General features: G+C 42.0%; 1 long non-coding RNA gene across 2 annotated transcripts; it reads right to left on the reverse strand.

Annotated features, from left to right (window-relative positions):
- Nucleotides 1-1,344: 1,344 nt before the first annotated feature.
- LOC123483872 lies at nt 1,345-11,617 on the reverse strand. Of its 2 annotated transcripts, none has more exons than XR_006658335.1 (3): nt 11,603-11,617; nt 2,186-2,305; nt 1,345-1,384 (listed from the first exon to the last, which is right to left on the reverse strand). It is a non-coding gene; the product is annotated as an uncharacterized LOC123483872 (long non-coding RNA). The 2 variants fall into 2 exon arrangements; XR_006658334.1 differs by lacking the exon at nt 11,603-11,617 and adding an exon at nt 3,118-3,132.
- Nucleotides 11,618-13,882: the final 2,265 nt, after the last annotated feature.

The following is a 13,882-nucleotide window of genomic DNA, read 5'->3' on the forward strand; positions in this document are numbered from 1 at the left end:
TTCACCATCTGAATGGCACATTTACACAATCCATGTCTCAATTGTTTCAAGCCTTAAAAATCATTCATTAACCTGTCTCCTCCCCTTCATCTACACTGATTGAAGTTGATTTAACAACTTACATAAATAAGAGATCATATCTTTCACCTGGATTCACCTCATCAATCTATGTCACAGAAAAAGCAGGTGTTCCTAATGTTTTGTACACTCAGAATATTAAAATATATTACATAAACAAATAATTATAAGCAGATGCTTTACAGTATATACTCAGATACACAAAATACATCTGGTTTCAGATCTAGAAGATTCTCCTCTTCAAGAGTAATATCATCAATTCTGACCAGTAACTTACCTAGGGTCAAAGGTCACTGGTCCATCACTAAAATGTATAGGTTGATGCATAGAGAAGTCACTCTTCATGGACAGATGACTGGGTACTGGAGAGGCTGATCTCAGAGTTTGGTTGGAGATTCTGGAAAACATAATAAATCCCCATGAAACTACATTTTAAAATATATCAAAACTATATTTCAAGAGATAAAATACATTACATGAAGCAATAAAATATATGCCATTACATAAAGCAACAAACATACACTGAGTATACAAAACATTAAGAACACCTTCCTAATATTGAGTTGCACCTCCCCTCTCTTTTGCCCTCAGAACAGCCTCAACTCGTCGGGGCATGGACTCTACAAGGTGTCGAAAGCGTCCCACAGGGATGCTGGCCCATGTTGACTCCAATGCGTCCCACAGTTGTGTCAAAATGGCTGGATGTCCTTTGGGTAGTGGACCACTCTTGATACACACAGGAAACTTTTGAGCGTGAACAACCCAGCAGCGTTGCAGTTCTTGACAAAAACCTGTGTGCCTGGTACCTACTACCATACCCCGTTCAAAGACACTTAAATATTTTGTCTTGCCTATTCACCATCTGAATGGCACATTTACACAATCCATGTCTCAATTGTCTCAAGGCTTAAAAATCCTTCATTAACCTCTCTCCTCCCCTTCATCTACACTGCTTGAAGTTGATTTAACAAGTTACATAAATAAGAGATCATATCTTTCACCTGGATTCACCTTATCAATCTATGTCATGGAAAAAGCAGGTGTTCATAATGTTTTGTACACTCAGTGTATTAAAATATATGACATAAACAACTAATTATAAGCAGATGCTTTACAGTATATACTCAGATACACAAAATACATCTTGAAGATTCTCATCTTCAATAGTAATATGATACATTTTTACCTAGGGTCAAAGGTCACTGGTCCATCACTAAAATGTATAGGAAGTTCCATAGAGAAGTCACTCTTCATGGACAGATGACTGGGTACTGGAGAGACTGATCTCAGAGTTTGGTTGGAGATTCTGGAAAACATAATAAATCCCCATGAAACTACATTTTAATATATATCAAAACTATATTTCAAGAGATAAAATACATTACATGAAGCAATAAAATATATGCCATTACATAAAGCAACAAACATACACTGAGTATACAAAACATTAAGAACACCTTCCTAATATTGAGTTGCACCTCCCCTCTCTTTTGCCCTCAGAACAGCCTCAACTCGTCGGGGCATGGACTCTACAAGGTGTCGAAAGCGTCCCACAGGGATGCTGGCCCATGTTGACTCCAATGCGGCCCACAGTTGTGTCAAAATGGCTGGATGTCCTTTGGGTAGTGGACCACTCTTGATACACACAGGAAACTTTTGAGCGTGAACAACCCAGCAGCGTTGCAGTTCTTGACAAAAACCTGTGTGCCTGGTACCTACTACCATACCCCATTCAAAGACACTTAAATATTTTGTCTTGCCATTTCACCATCTGAATGGCACATTTACACAATCCATGTCTCAATTGTCTCAAGGCTTAAAAATCCTTCATTAACCTCTCTCCTCCCCTTCATCTACACTGCTTGAAGTTGATTTAACAAGTTACATAAATAAGAGATCATATCTTTCACCTGGATTCACCTTATCAATCTATGTCATGGAAAAAGCAGGTGTTCATAATGTTTTGTACACTCAGTGTATTAAAATATATGACATAAACAACTAATTATAAGCAGATGCTTTACAGTATATACTCAAATACACAAAATACATCTGGTTTCAGATCTTGAAGATTCTCATCTTCAATAGTAATATGATAAATTTTTACCTAGGGTCAAAGGTCACTGGTCCATCACTAAACTGTATAGGACGTTCCATAGAGAAGTCACTCTTCATGGACAGATGACTGGGTACTGGAGAGACTGATCTCAGAGTTTGGTTGGAGATTCTGGAAAACATAATAAATCCCCATGAAACTACATTTTAAAATATATCAAAACTATATTTCAAGAGATAAAATACATTACATGAAGCAATAAAATATATGCCATTACATAAAGCAAAAAACATACACTGAGTATACAAAACATTAAGAACACCTTCCTAATATTGAGTTGCACCTCCCCTCTCTTTTGCCCTCAAAACAGCCACAACTCGTCGGGGCATGGACTCTACAAGGTGTCGAAAGCGTCCCACAGGGATGCTGGCCCATGTTGACTCCAATGCGTCCCACAGTTGTGTCAAAATGGCTGGATGTCCTTTGGGTAGTGGACCACTCTTGATACACACAGGAAACTTTTGAGCGTGAACAACCCAGCAGCGTTGCAGTTCTTGACAAAAACCTGTGTGCCTGGTACCTACTACCATACCCCGTTCAAAGACACTTAAATATTTTGTCTTGCCTATTCACCATCTGAATGGCACATTTACACAATCCATGTCTCAATTGTCTCAAGGCTTAAAAATCCTTCATTAACCTCTCTCCTCCCCTTCATCTACACTGCTTGAAGTTGATTTAACAAGTTGCATAAATAAGAGATCATATCTTTCACCTGGATTCACCTTATCAATCTATGTCATGGAAAAAGCAGGTGTTCATAATGTTTTGTACACTCAGTGTATTAAAATATATGACATAAACAACTAATTATAAGCAGATGCTTTACAGTATATACTCATATACACAAAATACATCTGGTTTCAGATCTAAAAGATTCTCCTCTTCAATAGTAATATCATCAATTCTGACCAGTAACTTACCTAGGGTCAAAGGTCACTGGTCCATCACTAAAATGTATAGGACGATCCATAGAGAAGTCACTCTTCGTGGACAGATGACTGGGTACTGGAGAGACTGATCTCCGAATTTGGTTGGAGATTCTGGAAGACATAATAAATCCCCATGAAACTACATTTTAAAATATATCAAAACTATATTTCAAGAGATAAAATACATTACATGAAGCAATAAAATATATGCCATTACATAAAGCAAAAAACATACACTGAGTATACAAAACATTAAGAACACCTTCCTAATATTGAGTTGCACCTCCCCTCTCTTTCGCCCTCAGAACAGCCTCAACTCGTCGGGGCATGGACTCTACAAGGTGTCGAAAGCGTCCCACAGGGATGCTGGCCCATGTTGACTCCAATGCGTCCCACAGTTGTGTCAAAATGGCTGGATGTCCTTTGGGTAGTGGACCACTCTTGATACACACAGGTAACATTTGAGCGTGAATAACCCAGCAGCGTTGCAGTTCTTGACAAAAACCTGTGTGCCTGGTACCTACTACCATACCCCGTTCAAAGGCACTTAAATATTTTGTCTTGCCCATTCACCCTCTGAATGGCACACATACACAATCCATGTCTCAATTGTCTCAAGGCTTAAAAATCCTTCATTAACCTTTCTCCTCCCCTTCATCTACACTGATTGGAGTTGATTTAACAAGTGACATCAATAAGAGATCATATCTTTCACCTGGATTCACCTGTCAATCTATGTCATTGAAAAAGCAGGTGTTCATAATGTTTTGTACACAAAGCATTAAAATATATGCCATTACATAAAGCATTAAATTATGTGACATTACACAAAGCATTTAAATATATGCCATTACATAAAGCAACAAACAAACAGTGTAAAAAGCATTAAGAACACCCTCCTAATATTGAGTTGCAACCCCCCCCTACCAGTCTCTTCCCCTGCATCTACACTGACTGAAGTGGATTTAACAAGTGGAACTTACTTGTAACATCATCACATTGTAAAATGGTCACATTGGCCTCCTGATTCACTTCCTCATCTCAGTTCCACTTTAATCCTTAAGAGTCTATTCATGCACATCCTTTATAATATGTCCATATATAGTTATAATCTGTTCTAGGATCATCTACCCAAAATATTACACCTTCTTCATTACTTTACCAAACATGCACTACATGATCAAAAGTATGTGGACACCTGCTGGTCCAACATCTCATTACACCTGCTGGTCCAACATCTCATTACACCTGCTGGTCAACATCTCATTACACCTGCTGGTCCAACATCTCATTACACCTGCTGGTCCAACATCTCATTACACCTGCTGGTCAACATCTCATTACACCTGCTGGTCCAACATCTCATTACACCTGCTGGTCCAACATCTCATTACACCTGCTGGCCACCTTCTGCTGGTCAACATCTCATTACACCTGCTGGCCAACATCTCATTACACCTGCTGGCCAACATCTCATTACACCTGCTGGCCAACATCTCATTACACCTGCTGGTCCAACATCTCATTACACCTGCTGGTCCAACATCTCATTACACCTGCTGGTCCAACATCTCATTACACCTGCTGGTCCAACATCTCATTACACCTGCTGGTCCAACATGTCATTACACCTGCTGGTCCAACATCTCATTACACCTGCTGGTCCAACATCTCATTACACCTGCTTGTCCAACATCTCATTACACCTGCTGGTCCAACATCTCATTACACCTGCTGGTCCAACATCTCATTACACCTGCTAGCCACCTTCTGCTGGTCAACATCTCATTACACCTGCTGGCCAACATCTCATTACACCTGCTGGCCAACATCTCATTACACCTGCTGGTCCAACATCTCATTACACCTGCTGGTCCAACATCTCATTACACCTGCTGGTCCAACATCTCATTACACCTGCTGGTCCAACATCTCATTACACCTGCTGGTCCAACATCTCATTACACCTGCTGGTCCAACATCTCATTACACCTGCTGGTCCAACATCTCATTACACCTGCTGGTCCAACATCTCATTACACCTGCTGGTCCAACATCTCATTACACCTGCTGGTCCAACATCTCATTACACCTGCTGGTCCAACATCTCATTACACCTGCTGGTCCAACATCTCATTACACCTGGTGGTCCAACATCTCATTACACCTGCTGGTCCAACATCTCATTACACCTGCTGGTCCAACATCTCATTACACCTGCTGGTCCAACATCTCATTACACCTGCTGGTCCAACATCTCATTACACCTGCTGGTCCAACATCTCATTACACCTGGTGGTCCAACATCTCATTATATCTGCTGGTCCAACATCTCATTACACCTGCTGGTCCAACATCTCATTACACCTGCTGGCCCAACATCTCATTACACCTGCTGGTCCAACATCTCATTACACCTGCTGGTCCAACATCTCATTACACCTGCTGGTCCAACATCTCATTACACTTACTGGTCCAACATCTCATTACACCTCCTGGTCCAACATCTCATTACACCTGCTGGTCCAACAAATCATTACACCTGATGCTCCAACATCTCATTACACCTGCTGGCCAACATCTCATTACACCTGCTGGTCCAACATCTCATTACACCTGCTGGTCCAACATCTCATTACACCTCCTGGTCCAACATCTCATTCCAAAATCATGGCCATTAATATGGAGTTGGTTCCCCCTTTGCTGCTATACCAGCCTCCACTCTTCTGGGAAGGCTTTCCACTAGATATTGGAACATTGCTGCGGGGACTTGCTTCCATTCAGCAACAAGATAATTAGTGAGGTCGGGCACTGCACAGTAGGCATTCCAAAGGTGTTCGATGGGGTTGAGGTCAGGGCTCTGTGCACGCCAGTCAAGTTCTTCCAGTTCAAACCATTTCTGTATGGACCTTGCTTTGTGCACAGAATCGTCTAGAATGTCATTGTATGCGGTAGCGTTAAGATTTCCCTTCACTGGAACTAAGGGGCCTAGCCCGAACCACGAAAAACAGCCCCAGACCATTATTCCTCCTCCACCAAACTTTACAGTTGGCACTATGCATTAGGGCAGGTAGCGTTCTCCTGGCATCCGCCAAACCCAGATTTGTCCGTCGGACTGCCAGATGATGAAGCATGATTCATCACTCCAGAGATCGTGTTTCCACTGCTCCAGAGTCCAATGGCGGCGAGCTTGTTGGAAATGTTGCATCCTATGACCGTGCCACGTTGAAAGTCACTGAGCTCTTCAGTAAAGCCATTCTACTGCTAATGTTTGTCTATGGAGATTGCATGGCGGTGTGCTCGATTTTATACACCTGTCAGCAACGGGTGCGACTGAAATAGCTTCGAATCCACTAATTTGATGGGGTGTCCACATACTTTTGTATATATAGTGTATGTGTAAAAATAAATACATATGTACAGTACCAGTCAAAGGTTTGGACACAGCTACTCATTTAAGGGGTTTTCTTAATTTTTACTATTTTCTACATTGTATCAAAACTATGAAACAACACACATGGAATCATGTAGTAACCAAAAGTGTTAAACAAATCAAAAAATATTTTATATTTGAGATTCTTCAAAGTAACCACCCTTTGCCTTGATGACAGCTTTGCACACTCTTGAGCAATTTCCAAACGCCTGAAGGTACCACGTTCATCTGTACAAACAATAGTACGCAAGTATAAACACCATGGGACCACACAGCTGTCATACCGCTCAGGAAGGAGACGCGTCCTGTCTCCTAGAGATGAACGTACTTTGGTGCGAAAAGTGAAAATCAATCCCAGAACAACAACAAAATACTTTGTGAAGATGCTGGAGGAAACACGTACAAAAGTATCTATATCCACAGTAAAACGAGTCCTATATCGACATAACCTGAAAGGCCGCTCAGCAAGGAAGAAGCCACTGCTCCAAAACCGCCATAAAAAAGCCAGACTACGGTTTGCATCTGCACATGGGGACGAAGATCATACTTTTTGGAGAAATGTCCTCTGGTCTGATGAAACAAAAATAGAACTGTTTGGCCATAATGACCATCGTTATGTTTGGAGGAAAAAGGGGGTTGCTTGCAAGCCAAAGAACACCATCCCAACCGTGAAGCACAGGGGTGGCAGCATTATGCTGTTGGGGTGCTTTGCTGCAGGCGGGACTGGTGCACTTCACAAAATAGATGGCATCATGAGGAATGAAAATTATGTGGATATATTGAAGCAACATCTCAAGACATCAGTCAGGAAGTTAAAGCTTGGTCACAAATGGGTCTTCCAAATGGACAATGACCCCAAGCATACTTCCAAAGTTGTGGCAAAATGGCTTAAGGACAACAAAGTCAAGGTATTGGAGTGGCCATCACAAAGCCCTGACCTCAATCCTATGGAAAATGTGTGGGCAGAACTGAAAAAGCGTGTGCGAGCAAGGAGGCATACAAACCTGACTCAATTACACCAGCTCTGTCAGGAGGAATGGGCCAAAATGCACCCAACTAACTGTGGGAAGCTTGTGGAAGGCTACCCTAAACGTTTGACCCAAGTTAAACAATTTAAAGGCAACGCTACCACATACTAATTGAGTGTATGTAAACTTTTGACCCACTGGTATTGTGATGAAAGACATTTCACATTCTTAAAATAAAGTGGTGATCCTAACTGACCTAAGACAGGGAATTCTTACTAGGATTAAATGTCAGGAATTGTGAAAAACTGAGTTTAAATGTATTTGGCTAAGGTGTATGTAAACTTCAGACTTCAACTGTAGATTGTAATATGTATTTTTCTGGCTTGTCTTCCCCAGTGATTTGACCCACGCACTCCTACTGCTTATTATGTGACTTGTTAAGCGCATTTCTAATCCTGAAACTATTCAGGCTTGCCATAACAAAGGGTTTGAATACTTACTGATTCAAGACATTTCAGCTTTTCATTTTTAATTACATTTGTAAAGACTTCGTAAAACATAATTCCATTTTGACATTATGGGGTATTGTGTGTAGGCCAGTGACCAAATAAATCTGAATTTTATGCATTTTAAATTCAGGCTTTAACATAACAAAATGTGGAAAATGTCAGTCAAGGGGTGTGAATACTTTCTGAAGGCACTTTATATACCTAAAATCCGGCAAATTGAGAGCTCTCCACTAAAGTTTTACAAACAATAAAAACCTTGGCGCCCAAAATATTATTAAAAAGTTTGGTCCTTGGACACAGAGGGATTAAACACTAAATTTACCGTCCATCTAGTGAAGAGAGGAGAACCGGACAGAGGGAGCGTAGGCCAGCATCCGTCAACGAGAGAGGGAGAAGCCCTCCACGGTATTTAACAGGTGGAAGAAACAACCAGGGAGCTCCATCGGTCCACAAGAAATGCAGGCAGCCGGTGATGATGTAGTGGTAGCTAGGATAACTAGGATGCTGCTGGTAAAGAGTAGCTAGCTTAGCTAGCTGTACCGACTAGAGGACAGGACGAACTCTGGAGGTGCCATGAAGGAAGAGTACATTTACATTTACATTTTAGTCATTTAGCAGACGCTCTTATCCAGAGCGACTTACAGTTAGCGCATACATTATTTTATCGAACCCACAACCCTGGCGTTGCAAACGCCATGCTCTACCAACTGAGCTACATCCCCTGCTGGCCATTCCCTCCCCTACCATGGACGACGCTGGGCCAATTGTGCGCCGCCCATGGGTCTCCCGGTCGCGGCCGGCTACGACAGAGCCTGGATTCGAACCAGGATCTCTAGGGGCACAGCTAGCACTGCGATGCAGTGCCTTAGACCACTGCGCGACTAGTTGAACCAGTTAGACTCTGCCCTGAACTGTTGCGTGAGAAGACCCTCCAAAAGGTCTCACACATCTGGTGCACCCTCACATGACAGAAACTGTAGACAGGTTTTCAAAATGGGTAGAGGCAATTCCTACAGAAAACTACAGAATAAGAGGATGCTAGGTCAGTCATTAAGTGGCTACAAACTAAGTTAATATCCAGGTACGGTATACCAAGGCAGATAAGATCTGACAACCACACATTTTAGCAAAAAACACCTGAGAGAGGAAATGTTCGGAATCATGCACAGATTCGGTTCAGTAACATCCACAGTCCCAGGGACTCGTGGAACGCGCCAACCTAGCCAAGGGAGGGAGGTCATATGCCCGCCCTTGATGTACAACAGATAGAAATGACTGATTATGTGATGAAATTGACAGAGCTTTCTGCAGCACTCTCTTCTCAGGTGCGGAAGGTCCAGGAGAGGGAGCTGACAGGAAGTACGCTGCCACTGAAGGTAAAGGTGGGAGACTGGGTGAGGGTAAAAGTCCACAAGAGAAAGTGGCTGGAACCCAGGTGGACTGGACCGTACGAAGTGAAGGAGGTTACTTCACACTCAGTCCAGGTCAGAGGTAAATCAGGAGCACCCTGGCACCATCTAACACATTGCACACCAGCCCCCACTCCTTCTACAACACTGACAGAAGTCAGGGCTGATTTGAGCAGCCAAAACCAATTTGACACCAAAATGAAGGTTCCCTTATGGGAAAAAGAACCTCGACCAGGTAGAAGGAGAAATCTTTGCCATCGCACCCACTCCAAACGAACAAGCTCAAATCTACCCCTTTTAGGGGAAGATGAAATAGAATTTGAACAACAGCTTTTATGTATTTAATCGTGCACTAGAGGGGGACTAACATTGTTTAATTAACTAGCCATATAATTAGTATGCTAGAGGGGGATGGTTGAATGTTTTTTACCATTGCATTATGCGTTATCATGTTTTGTTTTCTTTCCTGCATTATTGTTTTTCTTTTAAGACTGATTCAACTATGCTTAATGCCAACATAATTAATGGATCACGTCTAGAAGACGTGAAGAGGGGGATTTGTCGTAGTAAATATAAAATGTTATAGATTGATCTGAGTAATATGTTGTGTAAAATGGTCTTATAAATGCTGTTACAGGAGTGTGTCATGTGTCTGATACTAACAGCGTACTGTTCTGTGTCATGTGTCTGATACTGTTGTGTTAGTTGTCTGTGCATAACATTTTAGTAGCGAACAAAGGACAGAGCACCAGATGGCCTAATCTTATAGGAGTACGATAACTGGACAACACCCACACCTCCAGGCCCCCACCGGTTGCTCCTCACGAGTTCCCTGGACACACACAGACATTTCACTGCACGCACACTCAAACTCACTCCCCCTCTACTGGTCGGGTGCCAAGGGCAGAGGACTCTGCCGTGCACCAATGGGGCATCTGCTCTGGACAGAGCAGACCCGCCTCCTACGCCTCGGGAACCAATCAAGGGACTAGAAGAAGGACCCCTTCCTTTATGTTACATTGTATAAAGTAATGCTGTAAACTCTTTTTAATCGCCCTTCTCAACTGTCTCCTTAAGAGGCAATTGGTTGGGTCCATGCATGTAGCCTGAGCAGTACCAGCTATCTCTGTTTTAATAAACTGCCTTTTGCTTAAGCAAATTCCTCTCTGTCTAGCGTCGTTGGTTTTGTACTCCCTCTCCTAATTATGGTTTCACGAACAATAGCGAGTGAAAAGGATCTGGCTACACTCATACTGTCACTGACCATTACGCAAAAAGCAAATTGAACAATAAACTTCGGTGTCTCAACACTGTAACGAACTCCGTCGTTATTCCCCAAGATCACCTCAGTCCACTCAGTGCGTAACTGGACAATATGCTTGGCGCCAAACCGTCCGTGGACGCGGACAGTTCTGTACGGGGACGCGGACAGTTTCAGAACGCGGACATGAGCAGAGCCACAAAATAAACTAAAAGCAGTCTTTAAAGTCGGGTACATTAGTAATATTATGTCAAACAAACAAAAAATCGTTTTTTAAAACAATATTTTGAGATTTGGGCCCATATCCAAAAAAGCGTCTCAGAGTAGAAAATGTGTCGTATAAGTGCTGAGAATAAAGCCATTTTAGTCCTACTCTTATGGGTATAAATTAAAGCTATGCATGAAGCCTCTTTATTCATAAGTGTCCCACCTAGTTGGCAGATATTTAGGACACCTCATGAGCTGTCCTAACCAGTTAAGAGGTACCAGCAGGTGTCTTGATAATAGAAACATGCAGTGAGTCAGTGGTTCCTGTGCAACATGTAATTGCTTTGGAGCAGTGGTGACCTGTCATTCAGGGCAGAGCCCCACCTGTTTAGCAGATGCTCTTACCCAGAGCGATTTACGGTAAGTGCATTCATCTTAAGATAGCTAGGTGAGACAACCAGATAATACAGTCAAATATACAGGATACGAACATTCAATTTCAGCTAAACAATGGATATATAGCGTTTTGCAATAAAAATCTAAAATCTATTAATTAAACATCTGAGAACAGTAATATTGAAGGTACCCATAAGCAACCATTTCTGATTAAATAACACATGTGGAAAATTGTGGAAATAGCATTTAGGAATTAAACTCTTAATAATTCTTAAACAAAATTGTCATCTCACCTCTTAGCTTTGGTGTCATGTTCCCCAGAGAGACTAATTTTAGCGGCAGGGCCCCCCTCCTCTCTCTCCCCAGAGAGACTCATTTTAGAACACTGACCCCTAAACAGAGATCCAACATGTTGGTTGTAGTTAACACAGTAATTCTTGAATGTGAATTGCTATCATTTATTAATTATCTCTTATAAAACATCTACTAACAGACATATCGAAACAGTCAGGTGATTTAATGCAATCACATGAATATGTAGTTGTGACATCTCTTCACCGTGGCCATGTCACACACTTATTTGTATTCATTAAAAGTTGCCATTTATTATTTTTGAATCTGTTCTTTTCTAAACGTATCTGAGAATGTAGACAGAAGGGCTAAAACAGGCTTGATTGATCTGGGGGGGATCAGTGATCTATACAGAAAGGCTTTCCTCAGCCAGTGGCGACCTGTCATTCAGGGCAGGTGGCCTTTCCTGTTTTGCATGTTATTTTGGCATTAATACGTGTCACATATCAGTTTGCAAAAAATGTAAAAATAAATAAATATATATTTATCATTGAGTTAATAAAGCCGCAAAAACACATGGTCTCTTTTTTGTTTTCTTGACTAAGGCAGCTCCAAAATGCAGGAGTTTCAGCCTAGCTCAGTGCTTTCTGTGGTGGTGGGGCAAGCCAGAAGAAAATACGGAGCACTGTGCCGTGATTCGCTCAGTGTTCTGTCATTCATGGGGACACTACGTCATCGCCAAGTCTAAGGGTAGAGCTAGAAAATTCAAGCCCCTTGGGTGCTGCCACAGAGTTACATTAGAAGTGCCCATCCAAGAAGGTCATTGGCCAACAGATAAAATGACGTCAAATCACATTATATCTACAGTAGCTTTGATTGAACTGATCAGGTCAACATCATACTTTCAAAATCTTAGCCAGCAGTCATCATCACGAATCAAGACGACAATCTACAGGCACATCCTTTTTAATCCTTGTCATATGAAGATAAATAATGAAGAGAAATGATAGGACAGCTGTCGGGACTCTGCTGTTGGGACTCTGCTGTCGGGACTCTGCTGTTGGGACTCTGCTGTCGGGACTCTGCTGTCGGGACTCTGCTGTTGGGACTCTGCTGTCGGGACTCTGCTGTTGGGACTCTGCTGTTGGGACTCTGCTGTTGGGACTCTGCTGTTGGGACTCTGCTGTTGGGACTCTGCTGTTGGGACTCTGCTGTCGGGACTCTGCTGTTGGGACTCTGCTGTTGGGACTCTGCTTTATGTAGGCCCTAACAGTTTGTGGCCACCGTTTCTCACCGTTATAGTGCAATGAATGTATTGTTTAGTGTTGTGTTGTGGAGTGGCTTTGCTGGCATGCATCCCCCTTTATTTATGTTTTGCCCCACCAAGATTGACATGCTAAAATCACCACTGACCTCAGCTATAGCCTAGATGACCAGCCTAAACCTGTTCAGATCAGTTCCCATAACGTTATAACAGTAACAGTAGCAGGAGCCTAGTCCTGATACAAATGGAGGTCTATACCTCAGCTATAGCCTCCATATCCTAGATGACCAGCCTAAACCTGTTCAGATCAGTTCCCATAACGTTATAGACCTAACAGTAGCAGGACAGAGCTTTTAGCCTAGGCATGGTATTTTACACACCATTTCCAACGGAGACCATCAGGTTTGTCAGCATGATAAGTGATCATAGCTCAAACCTACTCTGACTATTGAATGTCTGACGTCGACCTAACCTTAAATAGTTTGTAGTTTAGCCTAGACCTACGAGAGTCTGCCCGTCTTTCCTACATATCAACACATTTATCCGACTTCTAATGTTACCGAGAAATATGTGCCACAGTTTCAACAGCCATTGTGTAACTATGTAGGCTGCAAACTTACTTTCACGTTCATATGAGGAAATCACATAACTTCTTACAGTCGCTGGTGCAGCCGCCTGTTCTCTTGCAGATGAAGTAGCTTTTAAAGGCAACTCATTCAACCAGCCTAAACAACAGTAAATAAAAGATGTCAAATGGTCAAAAGTCAATCCTGATATAGCCATGTACATCAAAGAGAGGTGTATCGCTACAGATGTAGGATCTTAATTTTAGCCAATTTGCTACAGCAGGAAAATAATCCTGCAGCAACAGGACATTTGAATTATTATGTGGATTATAATGAATGATTAATTTTATAATAGAAAAGTTCAATTGATCATCTTCAGAAACCTTTTTTAAACCTTAAATACACTCAAATACACTACAAGTTTCAGTTTTCCTGCAACTGGGTGATCCCAT

The sequence above is a fragment of the Coregonus clupeaformis genome, unplaced genomic scaffold (assembly GCF_020615455.1).
Source record: "Coregonus clupeaformis isolate EN_2021a unplaced genomic scaffold, ASM2061545v1 scaf0158, whole genome shotgun sequence".
In the NCBI taxonomy this organism is placed as follows: domain Eukaryota; kingdom Metazoa; phylum Chordata; class Actinopteri; order Salmoniformes; family Salmonidae; genus Coregonus; species Coregonus clupeaformis.